This window comes from Magnolia sinica, chromosome 15, assembly GCF_029962835.1.
Source record: "Magnolia sinica isolate HGM2019 chromosome 15, MsV1, whole genome shotgun sequence".
Classification (NCBI taxonomy): Eukaryota; Viridiplantae; Streptophyta; class Magnoliopsida; order Magnoliales; family Magnoliaceae; genus Magnolia; species Magnolia sinica.
The window spans coordinates 53,229,802-53,244,461 of NC_080587.1; positions in this window are offsets into that span (position 1 = coordinate 53,229,802).

Here is a 14,660-nt window from a genome sequence, read left to right on the forward strand (position 1 = left end):
CTCTCACCTATCACCTCTCTCTCTCTTCCTCATGTCTCTCTCATTTCTCCCAAGCTCCATGAGAGCCACTCACGTCCAAGCTTTCCTCCATTTTCCACCCACCATGAAGCTTCATACCCCATCATCCAACCTCTAAAATCCAATCTCAACCATTGATTCTTTCTCCTTGGAGCTAGATTGCCCTAGTGCAGAAGGAGTAGTAGCTTTGAAGGTGGGTGCTTCTCTCTCTCTCTCTCTCTCTCTCTCTCTCTCTCTCTCTCTCTCTCTCTCTCTCTTTTTCTGTGTGATGTGTGGCCCACTCGGATGGACGCCACCTTGATGTATGCCTTATCCAAACCGTCCAAATCATATGGACCATACCCCTTTTGTGATAGGAAAACACAAATATTAAATTAATTCAAGTCAAGTGGGCTACGTTTACGTGGGACCCACCAGCCGTGGTCCCCACACATGGGACCCATTTGACAAAATGTATCGTCCAGACGCTGGACGTGGCCTGAAGCTTGAACAGGTACTGGGTTCTGCTCACCGCAACCAAAAGAAAACAATCATTCCTTTAGCCTTTTTGGGTAGGCCACTTATGCAAGCCCCACCTTGGTATATAAGTTTAATCAACGCCGTCCAATCCATTCCCAAGCTTATTTTAGGCGTTGAGACGAAAAATGAGGCCAATCCGATAATCAAGCGGGCCATACCAGAGGAAACAGCAGTGTTTACCGTTGGAAAGCACCTGGATCTTTTTATTCGCCAGAAACAGGCCGCATATTGGACTCTGTTTGACTGTATCGAGCCGGGGAATGCAATGGACGGGGTAGATTTCCTCGATGTGGGCCCCACCTGTGAAAAACAACAGAAATTCAGTTTTTTTTTTAAAAAAATAAAATAGGTGCAATAGCAGCAGCGCTGCTGTCAGAAGAGCTGCGTGCGGGCGGACGGACGGTTGGGTTGGGGCTCACGGCCCCAACTGTGGGCCCCATCTTGATGCGTTTCGACCATCAACACCGTGCATTTGATGGGTCCCATTTTTACATAGGATGCCTCCAAAAATCATCCGTAAACGGAACTCAGGTGGGCCATACCATCTAAAATCATGTGAAGACATGCCTAAAACATATAAAATCTCTTGGTGGGGCCTACTTGAAATTTGGATGCTGCTGAAACTTGGTCTGAACGGTCATCCAGGTGGGACACATATAATGGGTGGGCTGGATTTGTGGACCACATCACGGTGGGCCCCAGATTCGGGTGGCCTCGTCAACATTTTCAATGGCAAATACACATTACCGTGGGCCCTGGTCCACGTGGCTCCCACGTGACCTCATCAACAGGTTGGGTGGAAAATAGACATTACGGTGGGGCCGGCCTATGTGTTCTATCAGCACCGTCCACCTCTGGACGGTGGGACCCACCCCTGTGCATGTGTTTCACTCACACCGTCCCTGTTTGGACGGGATCACACGCTAACACTCCCTCCCACACACATCGTGTGTGTGTGTGTATATATATATATATATATATTATATTTGATATATATTATTATATAATATAATATTTTATATTAAAATAATATATGTGCTATGATGGGCCACTCCTACGTGGGACCTACCTTTAGCGCCTGCAAGAGATGCCTGCACCATCCAAATCCATCTGGACGATGCCATGAAGGACTGGTAGATGTACATGGACGGTGGGCCACTGTAGTGTTGGTATTAAATCCACACCGTCGAGTGGGATACCACCAGCCATACATCTGGGACCCACGGCTGATGTGCGTGACTCATCTAAACCGTTCATCTTTTTGGCGAGCTCGTTTTAAAGTATGAGCTAAAGAATGGAGTTGATCTACATTCTAGGTGGGCCACATTCTTAGAATCGGTGTACAGAAATGTCCACCGTTGGACCTTTCCCATTACCTCAACTATATTGATGGTCATGTGCTCTCCATACTATGGCAACCACAGGAAGAAATGAGGGCTGCCATGGGTTGTTGAGCATCACCATGATGCATGGCTTTCATCCTTGTTGTTCATATGAGGGTCCCGTTTGGGACCACCATGACCTATAGGCTTTCACCAATACCGTCCGTCTATTTCTCAAAATCTGGTGGGCCACAATTTGAGTTCGGCTACATTAAGGAAATGAGGTAGATCTAAATTTCAATTGGATTCTACCACAGGGGATAACATTGATGATTGAACAGCCATTGATGGAAAGTCCTCCAAACGCACTGTAATTGTGTTATTTGACCACGTCGTGGGGCCCATTGTAGGCCCTGTCTTGAGGTATAAGTAGTATATACACTTAGTTCGTACGTGGGCCCTACTGAGACGCATGTGCCACACTGGGATTCATGTGCTTGAACCATGTTGCCTGTCCATCTTTAAGTCCCAACGATCTAAAATCTTATAATATTCAGGGGTCCATCGGCCCTGGACACATTCAGACCTGCTGGGCCTTAGGGACATGATACCATCTGAGAGGCTCACCTTTATGTATTCTGTGGCTCATCCGTCGGGCTCACTTTGATATACTTGTGGCCCACCGCGTGGACACCACCATGATGTATTTATTTCATCCACACCATCCAGATTATGCTGGACGGTGCTGGACAATGTTTGGATAGTGTTGTCCAATGTGTGGATTGTGCTGACTTACATAGACAATCTTTAAATGGTGTCGTGGCCTCCACCGTGATGTATTTGTTATCCACGCTGTCCATCATATGCAATGCGGCCCAGCTTGATATATGTATTCTATGTTTACATCGTCCATCGTTGAACGGGGCCATGTGGGGCCTACCATTGATGCATGTATTATATCTCCGTTGTCCGCCCCTTGGACGTGTGGCCTACCTTGAGGTACGTGTTGTATCCAAACCATCTAGCCATCTGGGTCACCCAGACCGTCCATATCATGGGGCCTACCTTGATGTGTATGTGGCCCATTCGATGACGCCCGACAAAATGTAATTAGGGCCCAGGTATGAGGCCCATTGAGATGTATTTGCAGCCCACATGTGAGGCCAATGTGATGTACGTATGGCCCATTGGTGTGGCCCATTGATGCAGCCCGCTCATTGTATATGAAACCCATTGGTGTGGACCCTTGATGCGACCCACTTAATGCATATGAGGCCCATTGGTGCAACCCATTGTGATGCACTTTAGGCATATTGTGATGTATTCGAGGCCCATGATTGAGGCCCAATGCGGTGTATGTATGGCCGTTACGTTGTATATGAATCCCTTGTATGGGCCACTCCTTGGGAGCAAAGTTGGTTAAATGTCCACATTGATGGCCAATGATAGTTGAAAATCCTCATCGTGACTTCCCTTAGGCCTTTGGTTAGGCTGATTGCCGATTAGCGATCGAGGCCAATTATCATGACCGATTGCCGATTCCGATTATCGTAGTCGAGACTGATTATCGATCGAGGCCGATTATTGATCGAGGCTGATTATCAGTGCTAATTATAGATGTTGATTATCGGTACCGATTATTGAGGCCGAATATCGAGGCCGATTGTTGAGGCCCAATGCGATGTATATGCGGCCTGTATTTGAGGATCGTTGTGATGTGTGTTCAGGCCGTGTTTAACCTAATATGATGTATATGAGGCCTATGCAATGAGGCCCATTGGGATGCATTTGAGGACCCAGCTATGAAGCCCGTTATGATGTATGTTAGGCCCTGTGAGAAAGGCCCATTGTGATGTATTCATGGCCCATGATGCATGGCCCATTCGATGTATTCGAGACCCATGTGTAGGGTCCACATGTCATGTATTTGAGGCCCATGAGCAGGGCCCACCTGTTGTGTATATGTGGCCTTGAGTAAGGCCCACTGTGTTGTATATTAGGCCTTTGTGTGACGTGGGCCCATTATATGTTAGGCTCTATGTGGGTCATTCCTTGAGGGCAATGTTGCTTAAATGTCCACATTGTCGAGGTCGATTGTTGATGCCAGTTATTAATATCGATTATGAGTATGTGACAGCATAGCATCACGATACATGCCCATACGCATCATCTGCATGTTTGTTACGAGATGTGGTTGATCATTGCATATGTCATTAAGCATGTTGTTATGAGACTCTTTGATAGGCGGAAGTTATTTTACATGAGCACACGGTATGTGTAGGATTGATGTATGACTGGATTGTATGACTCATAAATCTTGAATTATGATTACTGTACGCCCTAGCGACATCAAGGTATTTCGTGGATGGCCAGATGTGACACCAAAAATCTGTTCTACATGAGGTGCTATAGATGTCCCCGGGTGAAAGTCCCTAAACCCTCTTGGTTCCAAGGTTGCTCCAACGTCTAGACCGAGTGGATGCATAAGCGCATGAGGGCCGTATACGGTTGGCGCTCCCACCGTGTCGAGGTCGGTTGGAAGGGGGTTGGCCTTATCCGCCCGAGTGAGCTAGCCTGAGTCTGACCCGGCTCGAGGAATGGGTCCGCTATCGCCGAGCCGGGTAGGCGGATAGTGAGTCTCTTCCACTCACCCTATTGCGCGCGATGGGGGCAATCTGTGGAGTGTAATAGACCGGTGATTCCCAAGAGTAACCGTCGATATGTGGACTTATTGAGGGGAATTGCACATTCATTCATTCATTCCTTCACTATCCGCTCGGGGTGTGTAACTATTTGTTACATGTACCTTCGCATGACCAAGATTTTGGTTGGGCGCGCGACTAACCCGAGATTAGGAGTTTACCACATTGAGTTTGACTATCCAAATTTAGGTATGGGATTGGTTTGGATAGAAGTCCTTTGTGGTGGATCCCGTAGTCTGCAATACTACGTACTATCATCCCGACTTCACACTCCAGCATGGTCATTACATTCGCACCGTATATTACATTGCATCCGCAGTATTTGGGTTACTATGTTTCTGCATTTATATGGCCTGGACGGACTTAGCAGGATTTACATCTTGCATTGTACCCTCGGTAGCTGATATTTGACTCTCTTTGACTCCTCATTTATATGACTCATGGGCATACCAGTATAATTTTGCTTACTCTGATATCGTATCTTGTCAGTATTTCTATTTATTCCATTGTCTTATTCATGGCATTGTATTGTATACTTGGCACTTACCTTGTGCACACACTTTCACTACCCTCTAAGCTTTTTAAAGCTTATGCACGATAGATGCTGGCAGGTGTTTGTAGCCGCGTTGAGCTTGGAGCGTGCGGTTGTATTTGGACTTTGATTTCGATATATGTATTTTCCCTTTCGATTGTACTCAAATAATTATATTAGTGGATATGTAATGATGATGTTGCCTTTGTGAATTGGGTAATCTTGTGGTTATGCTTATTACAAGTTAAATGTATAAAAAAAAATCCTCCTTATAGGATCCCAGGATCGGAATCTGCCGTATGGACGCTATGAGCTGAGAATGGGGTACTATGGAGGCTGTCAGCACTGGATTCGGTGATCAGGATTCCTATGAATCCGATTTCTGGGTTTGGGGCGTGATAGAAGTTGGTATCAGAGCATAACTTGGGAATACGTAAAGATAACATCACATATCTGCTGAAAATTACCCTACACTCTATGATTGTTGAGAACTTAGAATGGTTAGATCCCCGAGTTCGAATAACTTAGAGATTTTCGAATATAATCCCCTACTGTTGAGATTACGAGACTGCATAGTATTCCTTTTTCGATCATTTCTGATTCCCGATCCGAAGATTAGTAGGGTCACCATAGTGTTGATGAGGCATCTTGGGAGTAAGAGCCTGAGGTTCGTGGGCATTATCCCCATCTCTTAAGTGATCGATTATGTTGATATGTTTTGCGATAGGTAGCCCCTTCCTTGGTGAGCTCTGTATTGGTTGTAGTGTGTTTTAAATTTCGAGGACGAAATTTTTATTAGGAGGGGAGAGTTGTAAGACCCGTATCCCAACCCGTACCACTCCATAGACTCCCGCGATCCTTCCCGACGAATTTTGGCAACCTTCGACCATTAACCAATATTTGCGCGCGACCCTGCATCACAGTCAACCCGAGTCGACTCGACCCAAGACTTGTACCCTTGCGACCGCGCCGTTGCCGCGGTTTCGATGCCGCATCTCACGCGCCGAGACGATACCCGAGCCAGGAGATGTGGGCCCATGTTCATTTCGAGAGAAACGCTGCGCGTTGCAATCCCAAGAGAATGTCCCATCAATCGCATCAAGTGTCAAGTACTCTATCCCATCATGTCAAGTACCAACACCCATCCCTAAGCAACCTCTAAAGTCAACACACACTCTCTCTCCACCCATCAAGTACACCTATCCATCACTCACATCTCTCACCTATCACCTCTCTCTCTCTTCCTCATTTCTCTCTCATTTCTCCCAAGCTCCATGAGAGCCACTCATGTCCAACTTTTCCTCCATTTTTCACCCACCATGAAGCTTCATACCCCATCATCCAACCTCTAAAATCTAATCTCAACCATTGATTCTTTCTCCTTAGAGCTAGATTGCCCTAGTGCGGAAGGAGTAGTAGTTTTGAAGGTGGGTGCTTCTCTCTCTCTCTCTCTCTCTCTCTCTCTCTCTCTCTCTTTCTGTGTGATGTGTGGCCCACTCGGATGGACGCCACCTTGATGTATGCCTTATCCAAACCGTCCAAATCATATGGACCATACCCCTTTTGTGATAGGAAAACACAAATATTAAATTAATTCAAGTCAAGTGGGCTACGTCTACGTGGGACCCACCAGTCGTGGTCCCCACACATGGGACCCATTTTGACAAAATGTATCATCCAGACGCTGGACGTGGCCTGAAGCTTGAACCGGTACTGGGTTCTACTCACCGCAACCAAAAATAAATAAAATCATTCCTTTAGCCTTTTTGGGTAGGCCACTCATGCAAGCCCCACCTTGATATATAAGTTTAATCAACGCCATCCAATCCATTCCCAAGCTCATTTTAGGCGTTGAGACGAAAAATGAGGCCAATCCGATAATCAAGCGGGCCATACCAGAGGAAACAGCAGTGTTTACCGTTGGAAAGCACCTGGATCTTTTTATTCGCCAGAAACAGGCCGCATATTGGACTCTGTTTGACTGTATCGAGCCGGGGAATGCAATGGACGGGGTAGATTTCCCCTGTGAAAAACAACAGAAATTCAGTTTTTTTTTAAAAAATAAAATAGGTGCAACAGCAGCAGCACTGCTGTCAGAAGAGCTGCGTGCGGGCGGACGGACGGTTGGGTTGGGGCTCACGGCCCCAACTGTGGGCCCCATCTTGATGCGTTTCGACCATCAACACCGTGCATTTGATGGGTCCCATTTTTACATAGGATGCCTCCAAAAATCATCCGTAAACGGAACTCAGGTGGGCCATACCATCTAAAATCATGTGAAGACATGCCTAAAACATATAAAATCTCTTGGTGGGGCCTACTTGAAATTTGGATGCTGCTGAAACTTGGTCTGAACGGTCATCCAGGTGGGACACATATAATGGGTGGGCTGGATTTGTGGACCACATCACGGTGGGCCCCAGATTCGGGTGGCCTCGTCAACATTTTCAATGGCAAATACACATTACCGTGGGCCCTGGTCCACGTGGCTCCCACGTGACCTCATCAACAGGTTGGGTGGAAAATAGACATTACGGTGGGGCCGGCCTATGTGTTCTATCAGCACCGTCCACCTCTGGACGGTGGGACCCACCCCTGTGCATGTGTTTCACTCACACCGTCCCTGTTGGGACGCGATCACACGCTAGCACTCCCTCCCACACACATCGTGTGTGTGTGTATATATATATATTATATTTGATATATATTATTATATAATATAATATTTCATATTAAAATAATATATGTGCTATGATGGGCCACTCCCACGTGGGACCTACCTTTAGCGCCTGCAAGAGATGCCTGCACCATCCAAATCCATCTGGACGATGCCATGAAGGACTGATAGATGTACATGGACGGTGGGCCACTGTAGTGTTGGTATTAAATCCACACCGTCGAGTGAGATACCACCAGCCATACATCTGGGACCCACGGCTGATGTGCGTGACTCATCCAAACCGTTCATCTTTTTGGCGAGCTCGTTTTAAAGTATGAGCTAAAGAATGGAGTTGATCTACATTCTAGGTGGGCCACATTCTTAGAATCGGTGTACAGAAATGTCCACCGTTAGACCTTTCCCATTACCTCATTTATATTGATGGTCATGTACTCTCCATACTGTAGCAACCACAGGAAGAAATGAGGGCTGCCATGGGTTGTTGAGCGTCACCATGATGCATGGCTTTCATCCTTGTTGTTCATATGAGGATCCCGTTTGGGACCACCATGACCTATAGGCTTTCACCAATACCGTCCATCTATTTCTCAAAATCGGTGGGCCACAATTTGAGTTCGGCTACATTAAGGAAATGAGGTAGATCTAAATTTCAATTGGATTCTACCACAGGGGATAACATTGATGATTGAACGGCCATTGATGGAAAGTCCTCCAAACGCACTGTAATTGTGTTATTTGACCACGTCGTGGGGCCCATTGTAGGCCCTGTCTTGAGGTATAAGTCGTATAACCACTTAGTTCGAACGTGGGCCCTACTGAGCCGCATGTGCCACACAGGGATTCAGGTGCTTGAACCATGTTGCCTGTCCATGTTTCAGTCCCAACGATATAAAATCTAATCATAGTCGGCGGTCCATCGGCCCTAGACACATTCAGACCTGCTGGGCCTTAAGGACATGATACCATCTGAGAGGCTCACCTTTATGTATTTTGTCGCTCATCCGTCAGGCCCACTTTGATATACTTGTGGCCCACCGCGTGGACACCACCATGATGTATTTATTTCATCCACACCATCCAGATTATGCTGGACGGTGCTGGACAATGTTTGGACAGTGTTGTCCAATGTGTGGATTGTGCTGACTTACATAGACAATCTTTAAACGGTGCCGTGGCCTCCACCGTGATGTATTTGTTATCCACGCTGTCCATCATATGCAATGCGGCCCAGCTTGATATATGTATTCTATGTTTACATCGTCCATCGTTGGACGGAGCCATGTGGGGCCTACCATTGATGCATGTATTATATCTTCGTCGTCCGCCCCTTGGACGTGTGGCCTACCTTGAGGTACGTGTTGTATCCAAACCATCTAGCCATCTGGGTCACCCAGACCGTCCATATCATGGGGCCTACCTTGATGTGTATGTGGCCCATTCGATGACGCCCGACAAAATGTAATTAGGGCCCAGGTATGAGGCCCATTGAGATGTATTTGCAGCCCATATATGAGGCCAAATGTGATGTACGTATGGCCCATTGGTGTGGCCCATTAATGCAGCCCACTCGTTGTATATGAAACCCATTGGTGTGGCCCATTAATGCGGCCCGCTTGTTGTATATGAAACCCATTGGTGTGGACCGTTGATGCGACCCACTTAATGCATATGAGGCCCATTGGTGCGACCCATTGTGATGCACATTAGGCATATTGTGATGTATTTAAGGCCCATGGTTGAGGCCCAATACGATGTATGTATGGCCGTTACGTTGTGTATGAATCTCTTGTATGGGCCACTCCTTGGGAGCAAAGTTGGTTAAATGTCCACATTGATGGCCATTGATGGTTGAAAGTCCTCATTGTGACTTCCCGTAGGCCCTTGGTTAGGCTGATTGCCGATTAGCGATCGAGGCCAATTATCATGATCGATTGCCGATTCCGATTATCAATCGATTCCAATTATTGTAGTCGAAGCCGATTATCGATCGAGGCCGATTATTGATCGAGTGATTGTCAGTGCTAATTATAGATGTTGATTATCGGTACCGATTATTGAGGCCGAATATCGAGGCCGATTATTGAGGCCCAATGCGATGCATATGCGGCCCGTATTTGAGGACCGTTGTGATGTGCGTTCAGGCCAAGCCGTGTTTAACCTAATATGATGTATATCAGGCCTATGCGATGAGGCCCATTGGGATGCATTTGAGGACCCAGCTATGAAGCCCGTTATGATGTATGTTAGGCCCATGCGAAATGCCCATTGTGATTTTTCATGGCCCATGATGCATGGCCCATTCGATGTATTCGAGACCCATGTGTAGGGCCCACATGTCATGTATTTGAGGCCCATGAGTAGGGCCCACATGTTGTGTATATGTGGCCTTGAGTAAGGCCCACTGTGTTGTATATTAAGCCTTTGTGCGAGGCCGTGGGCCCATTATATGTTTGGCTCAATGTGGGCCATTCCTTGGGGACAATGTTGGTTAAATGTCCACATTATCGAGGTCGATTGTCGATGCCGGTTGTTGATACTGATTATGAGTATGTGACAGCATAACATCATGATACATGCCCATACGCATCATCTGCATGTTTGTTATGGGATGTGGTTGATCATTGCATATGTCATTGAGCATGTTGTTATGAAACTCCCTGATAGGCGGAGGTTATCTCACATGAGCACGCGGTATGCGCAGGATTGATGCATGACTGGATTGTATGACTCATACATTTTGCATTGTGTATTGTGATTACTGTATGCCCTAACGACATCAGGGTCGTAGCCTCCACAGGTATTTCGTGGATGGCCAGATGGGACACCGAAAATCTGTTCTACATGGGGTGCTATAGATATCCCTGGGTGAAAGTCCCTAAACCTTCTTGGTTCTAAAGGTTGCTCCAACGTCTAGACCGAGTGGATGCATGAGCGCATGAGGGCCGTATACCATTAGGCCGCGTCTCTCACTGTGTCGTGGTCGGTTGGAAGGGGGTACGACCTTACCTGCCCAAGAGGAGGGGGCAATGCTAGGCTGAGTCTGACCAGCTCGAGGAATGGGTCCGCTATCGACGAGCCGGGCCCGATATTGGCAGGTGGATAGTGAGGTCACTTCCACTCACCCTGTTGCGTGCGATGGGGCGGCAATCTGGTCTGGAGTGTAATAGACCCCGGTGATTCCCCAGAGAGTAACCGTACTGATATGTGGACTTATTAAGCAAGAATTGCATATTCATTCATTCATTCGTACACTATCCACTCGGGCTGGTGGTGCGTAACTATTTTTTTTACGTGTACCTTCGCATGGCCAGGATTTCAGTTAAGCGCGCGATTAACCTGAGATCAGGAGTTTGCCATATTGAGTTTGACTATCCAAATTTAGGTATGGGACTGGTTTGGATAGAAGTCCCTTGTGGTAGACCCCGTAGCCTGCGATACTATATACTATCATCTCGACTTCACACTCCAGCATAGTCATTTCATTCGCACCGCATATTACATTGCATCTGCAATACTTAGCATTTTGGGTTACTATGTTTCTGCACTTATATGGCCTAGACGGACTTAACATGATTTACATCTTGCATTGTCCCCTCGGTAGCTGATATTTGACTCTCTTTGACTCCTCATTTATATGACTCATGGGCATCCCAGTATAATTTTGCTTACTCTAATATCGTATCTTGTCAGTATTTCTATTTATTCCATTGTCTAATTCATGGCATTGTATTGCATACTTGGCACTTACATTGTACACACACTTTCACTACCCTCTAAGCTTTCTATAAGCTTATGCACGGTAGATGCGTGCAGGTGTTATTAGGTTGCAGCAGCGTTGAGTTTGGGATGTGTTTCTGGCAAATCTTGAGAGTTCGATATATGTATTTCCCTTTCAGCATTGTACTCAAATGATTATATTAGTGGATATGTGATGATGATGTTGCCTTTGTGAATTGGGTAATCTTGTGGTTATGCTTATTATGAGTTAAATGTAAAAAAAAAAAAAAAAATCCTCCTTGTAGGATCCCAGGATCGGAATCTGGCGTATGGACGCTAGGAGCCGAGAATGGGGTACTACGGAGCCCATATAACCACTTGTAACTTTTCGTCCCAGTCACGTTTATTTCATGTGACAATTTTCTTCAATATTTTTACGATCGTCTTATTGAAGGCTTTGGCTAATACATTGGTTGACGGATAGTAGGGCGTCAAGAACGAATGTTAGATGCTAAATTTCTGGCATAATTTCTTCATACTTCTGTTCTTGAAAGGAATGCTATTGTTAGTTATGATCTTTTTCGGGATGCCATGGCGATATATTATCGCATGTCGAATGAAATTTACGACATCTCTCTCTTTGACATTTCGCAGCACAATTGCTTCAGTCCATTTGGAGAAATAATTTGTTGCTGCTAAAATGTATTGTTGTCCTTTAGATGAAGGTGGATTGATAGGACCAATGACATTCAAACCCCATGATGCGAAGGGCCAAGAGACTACTGATTGGAGAAGATCTTCACAGGGTACATGAATGATATCGCCATGGACTTGGCATTCATGGCATCGCTTTGCATAAGCTATCGCATCTTTAAACATTGTGGGCCAGTAATACCTCATTTAATGTATTACTGACTGGCTTGATGGGATCCACATTCACCTAAATGAGCTTCTTTTAATATATGACTCACTTCTTCTTTATCTGGGCATCTTAACAACATCTCATTATAGGATCTTTTGTATAGCACTTCACTGCATATGATGAATTTCTTCGATCTCCATTTCATTTGTAGCTTCTGCGATGGATTTTCTGACAGGATATCATATTTGAGATAATCAACAAATGGCTAGCGCCAATCGTCTATAGTGATCTCTAAACATGATACGGGAAGTGCTTCAGCATTTTCATCGATGATTTCAGATGATGGTAAGAACCTTCTTTCTTCGATCGTTACCTGAATAGGGCTCCGATCAGGACATGATAAAGGTGCAACTAGGCTAGCTAGAGCATCTGCCCTTACATTCTCGCATCACGGTATATGCTTTATTTCAACATTATAGAAATGTTTCAGAAATTGTTGCGCCCGTCAATAATATGGAAGAAGTTTTTGCTTTCTTATCTCGAATTCTATCATCAACTGATTTATCACCAATTTGGAGTCTCCAAATATCTGCAGGATCTTTATCTTCATTTCTTGCGCTTTTTCCATTCATATAATGAGGGCTTTATACTCAGTTTCATTGTTAGTACATGCCGTACCCAATGTGAAGGAATATGGCAACAGATCACCTTGAGGGTTGATCAATACATTTGCCACAAGTTAGGCGATTCAATCATCATTACTTGCTCATATAGGAAATCGTCGGTGATTACTTCACCGTCTGCCACAGGGTGAGCTACTAAAAAGTCTGCCACTGCTTGCTCTTTTATTGCTTTTGCTGGCTCATAAGAGATCATATATTCCAAAAGTAACAGCATCCACTTAACCAATCTTCCTGACAATATCAACCTTGTCATTAAGAATTTTATAAGATCGACTCACGAGATCAAGATTATATCATGAGAAAGACAGCAATGACTTAATTTCTATAGTGCAAATATTAATGTCATGCATACTTTCTCAATAGATGAATAATTGCATTCTGCACCTATTAGAGTCTGGCTTAAATTATAGAGTGTGATTTCTTTCCCTTGTTCGTTTACTTGAGCTAACAAAACTCCCAGAGAATTCTCAGCTGTGGAAATATATAGAATGAGGGGTTTGCCTTTCACAGGAGCTGTTAAAACTGGGGGCTACTTCAATAGCTCTTTAATAGAGTCAAATGCATTCTAGCACGACTGATCTCATATAAATTTTGTTCCTTTCTTCTTTAGATGAGAATTGACATCTTCCGACCAGATTAGAGATAAAGCATCGAATATATACTAGCTTTCCCCACAAACTTTTCAATTTTTTCAATGTTTTCGGCGGCGGCATATCCTGAATGGCTCTGATCTTTCCCGAATCAATTTCAATTCCCCTATGCCTGATGACAAAACCAAGGAATTTTTCTGACGAGACACCAAAGGCACCTTTTGCTAGATTCATTTTTAGTTGTTTCTTTCTGAGCCGACGAAATACTGAGGACAGGTGTTCGCGATGTTCTTCATGATCATTTGATCTGACTACCAAATCATCCACATAGCATTCCACATGCTTATGCATCATATCTTGAAATATATTCCGCATCGCTCTTTGATATGTTACATAGGCGTTCTTGAGACCAAACGGCATAACTTTATAACAATAAATTCCAAGAGAAGTTCTAAATGTTGTAGCCTCTTCATCTTCGGGAGCCATCCGTATCTAATTATATCCAACATACACATCCATGAAGGACATGACAACGTACTTTGTTGTACTATCAATAACAACTATTATTGGTAACAGGAAATCATCTTTTGGACAAGCCTCATTCAGATCTCTGAAGTCGGCGCATACCCTGATCTGTCCGCTTTTCTTTTTCACTGGGACAATATTTGATATCCATTTAAGATACTTAACTTCTCTAATGAAACCGACTTTGATCAGTTTATTTACTTCTTCTTCTATTAGAGGAATTAGATTGGGATGGAATTGTCTCTGGGCTTGCTTAATCGGCTTCTTATTTTTAGATATATTTAGACGATGCATTGCTATTGAGGGTTCTAGACCCAGCATTTCCGCATATGTCCAAGTGAATACATCTTTATTTCTCTCACGAGTTTAATATATTGATCGGCTTCTAGTTCGGGAAGACTGGCATTTATAAATGTATTTCGTGGCTATTCTTCTATACCCAAATTTATTTCTCACAGTGTCAATCATCTGTTTCCCCCCGTCTTTTATCTGCTTTGGAGCTATTTCTTG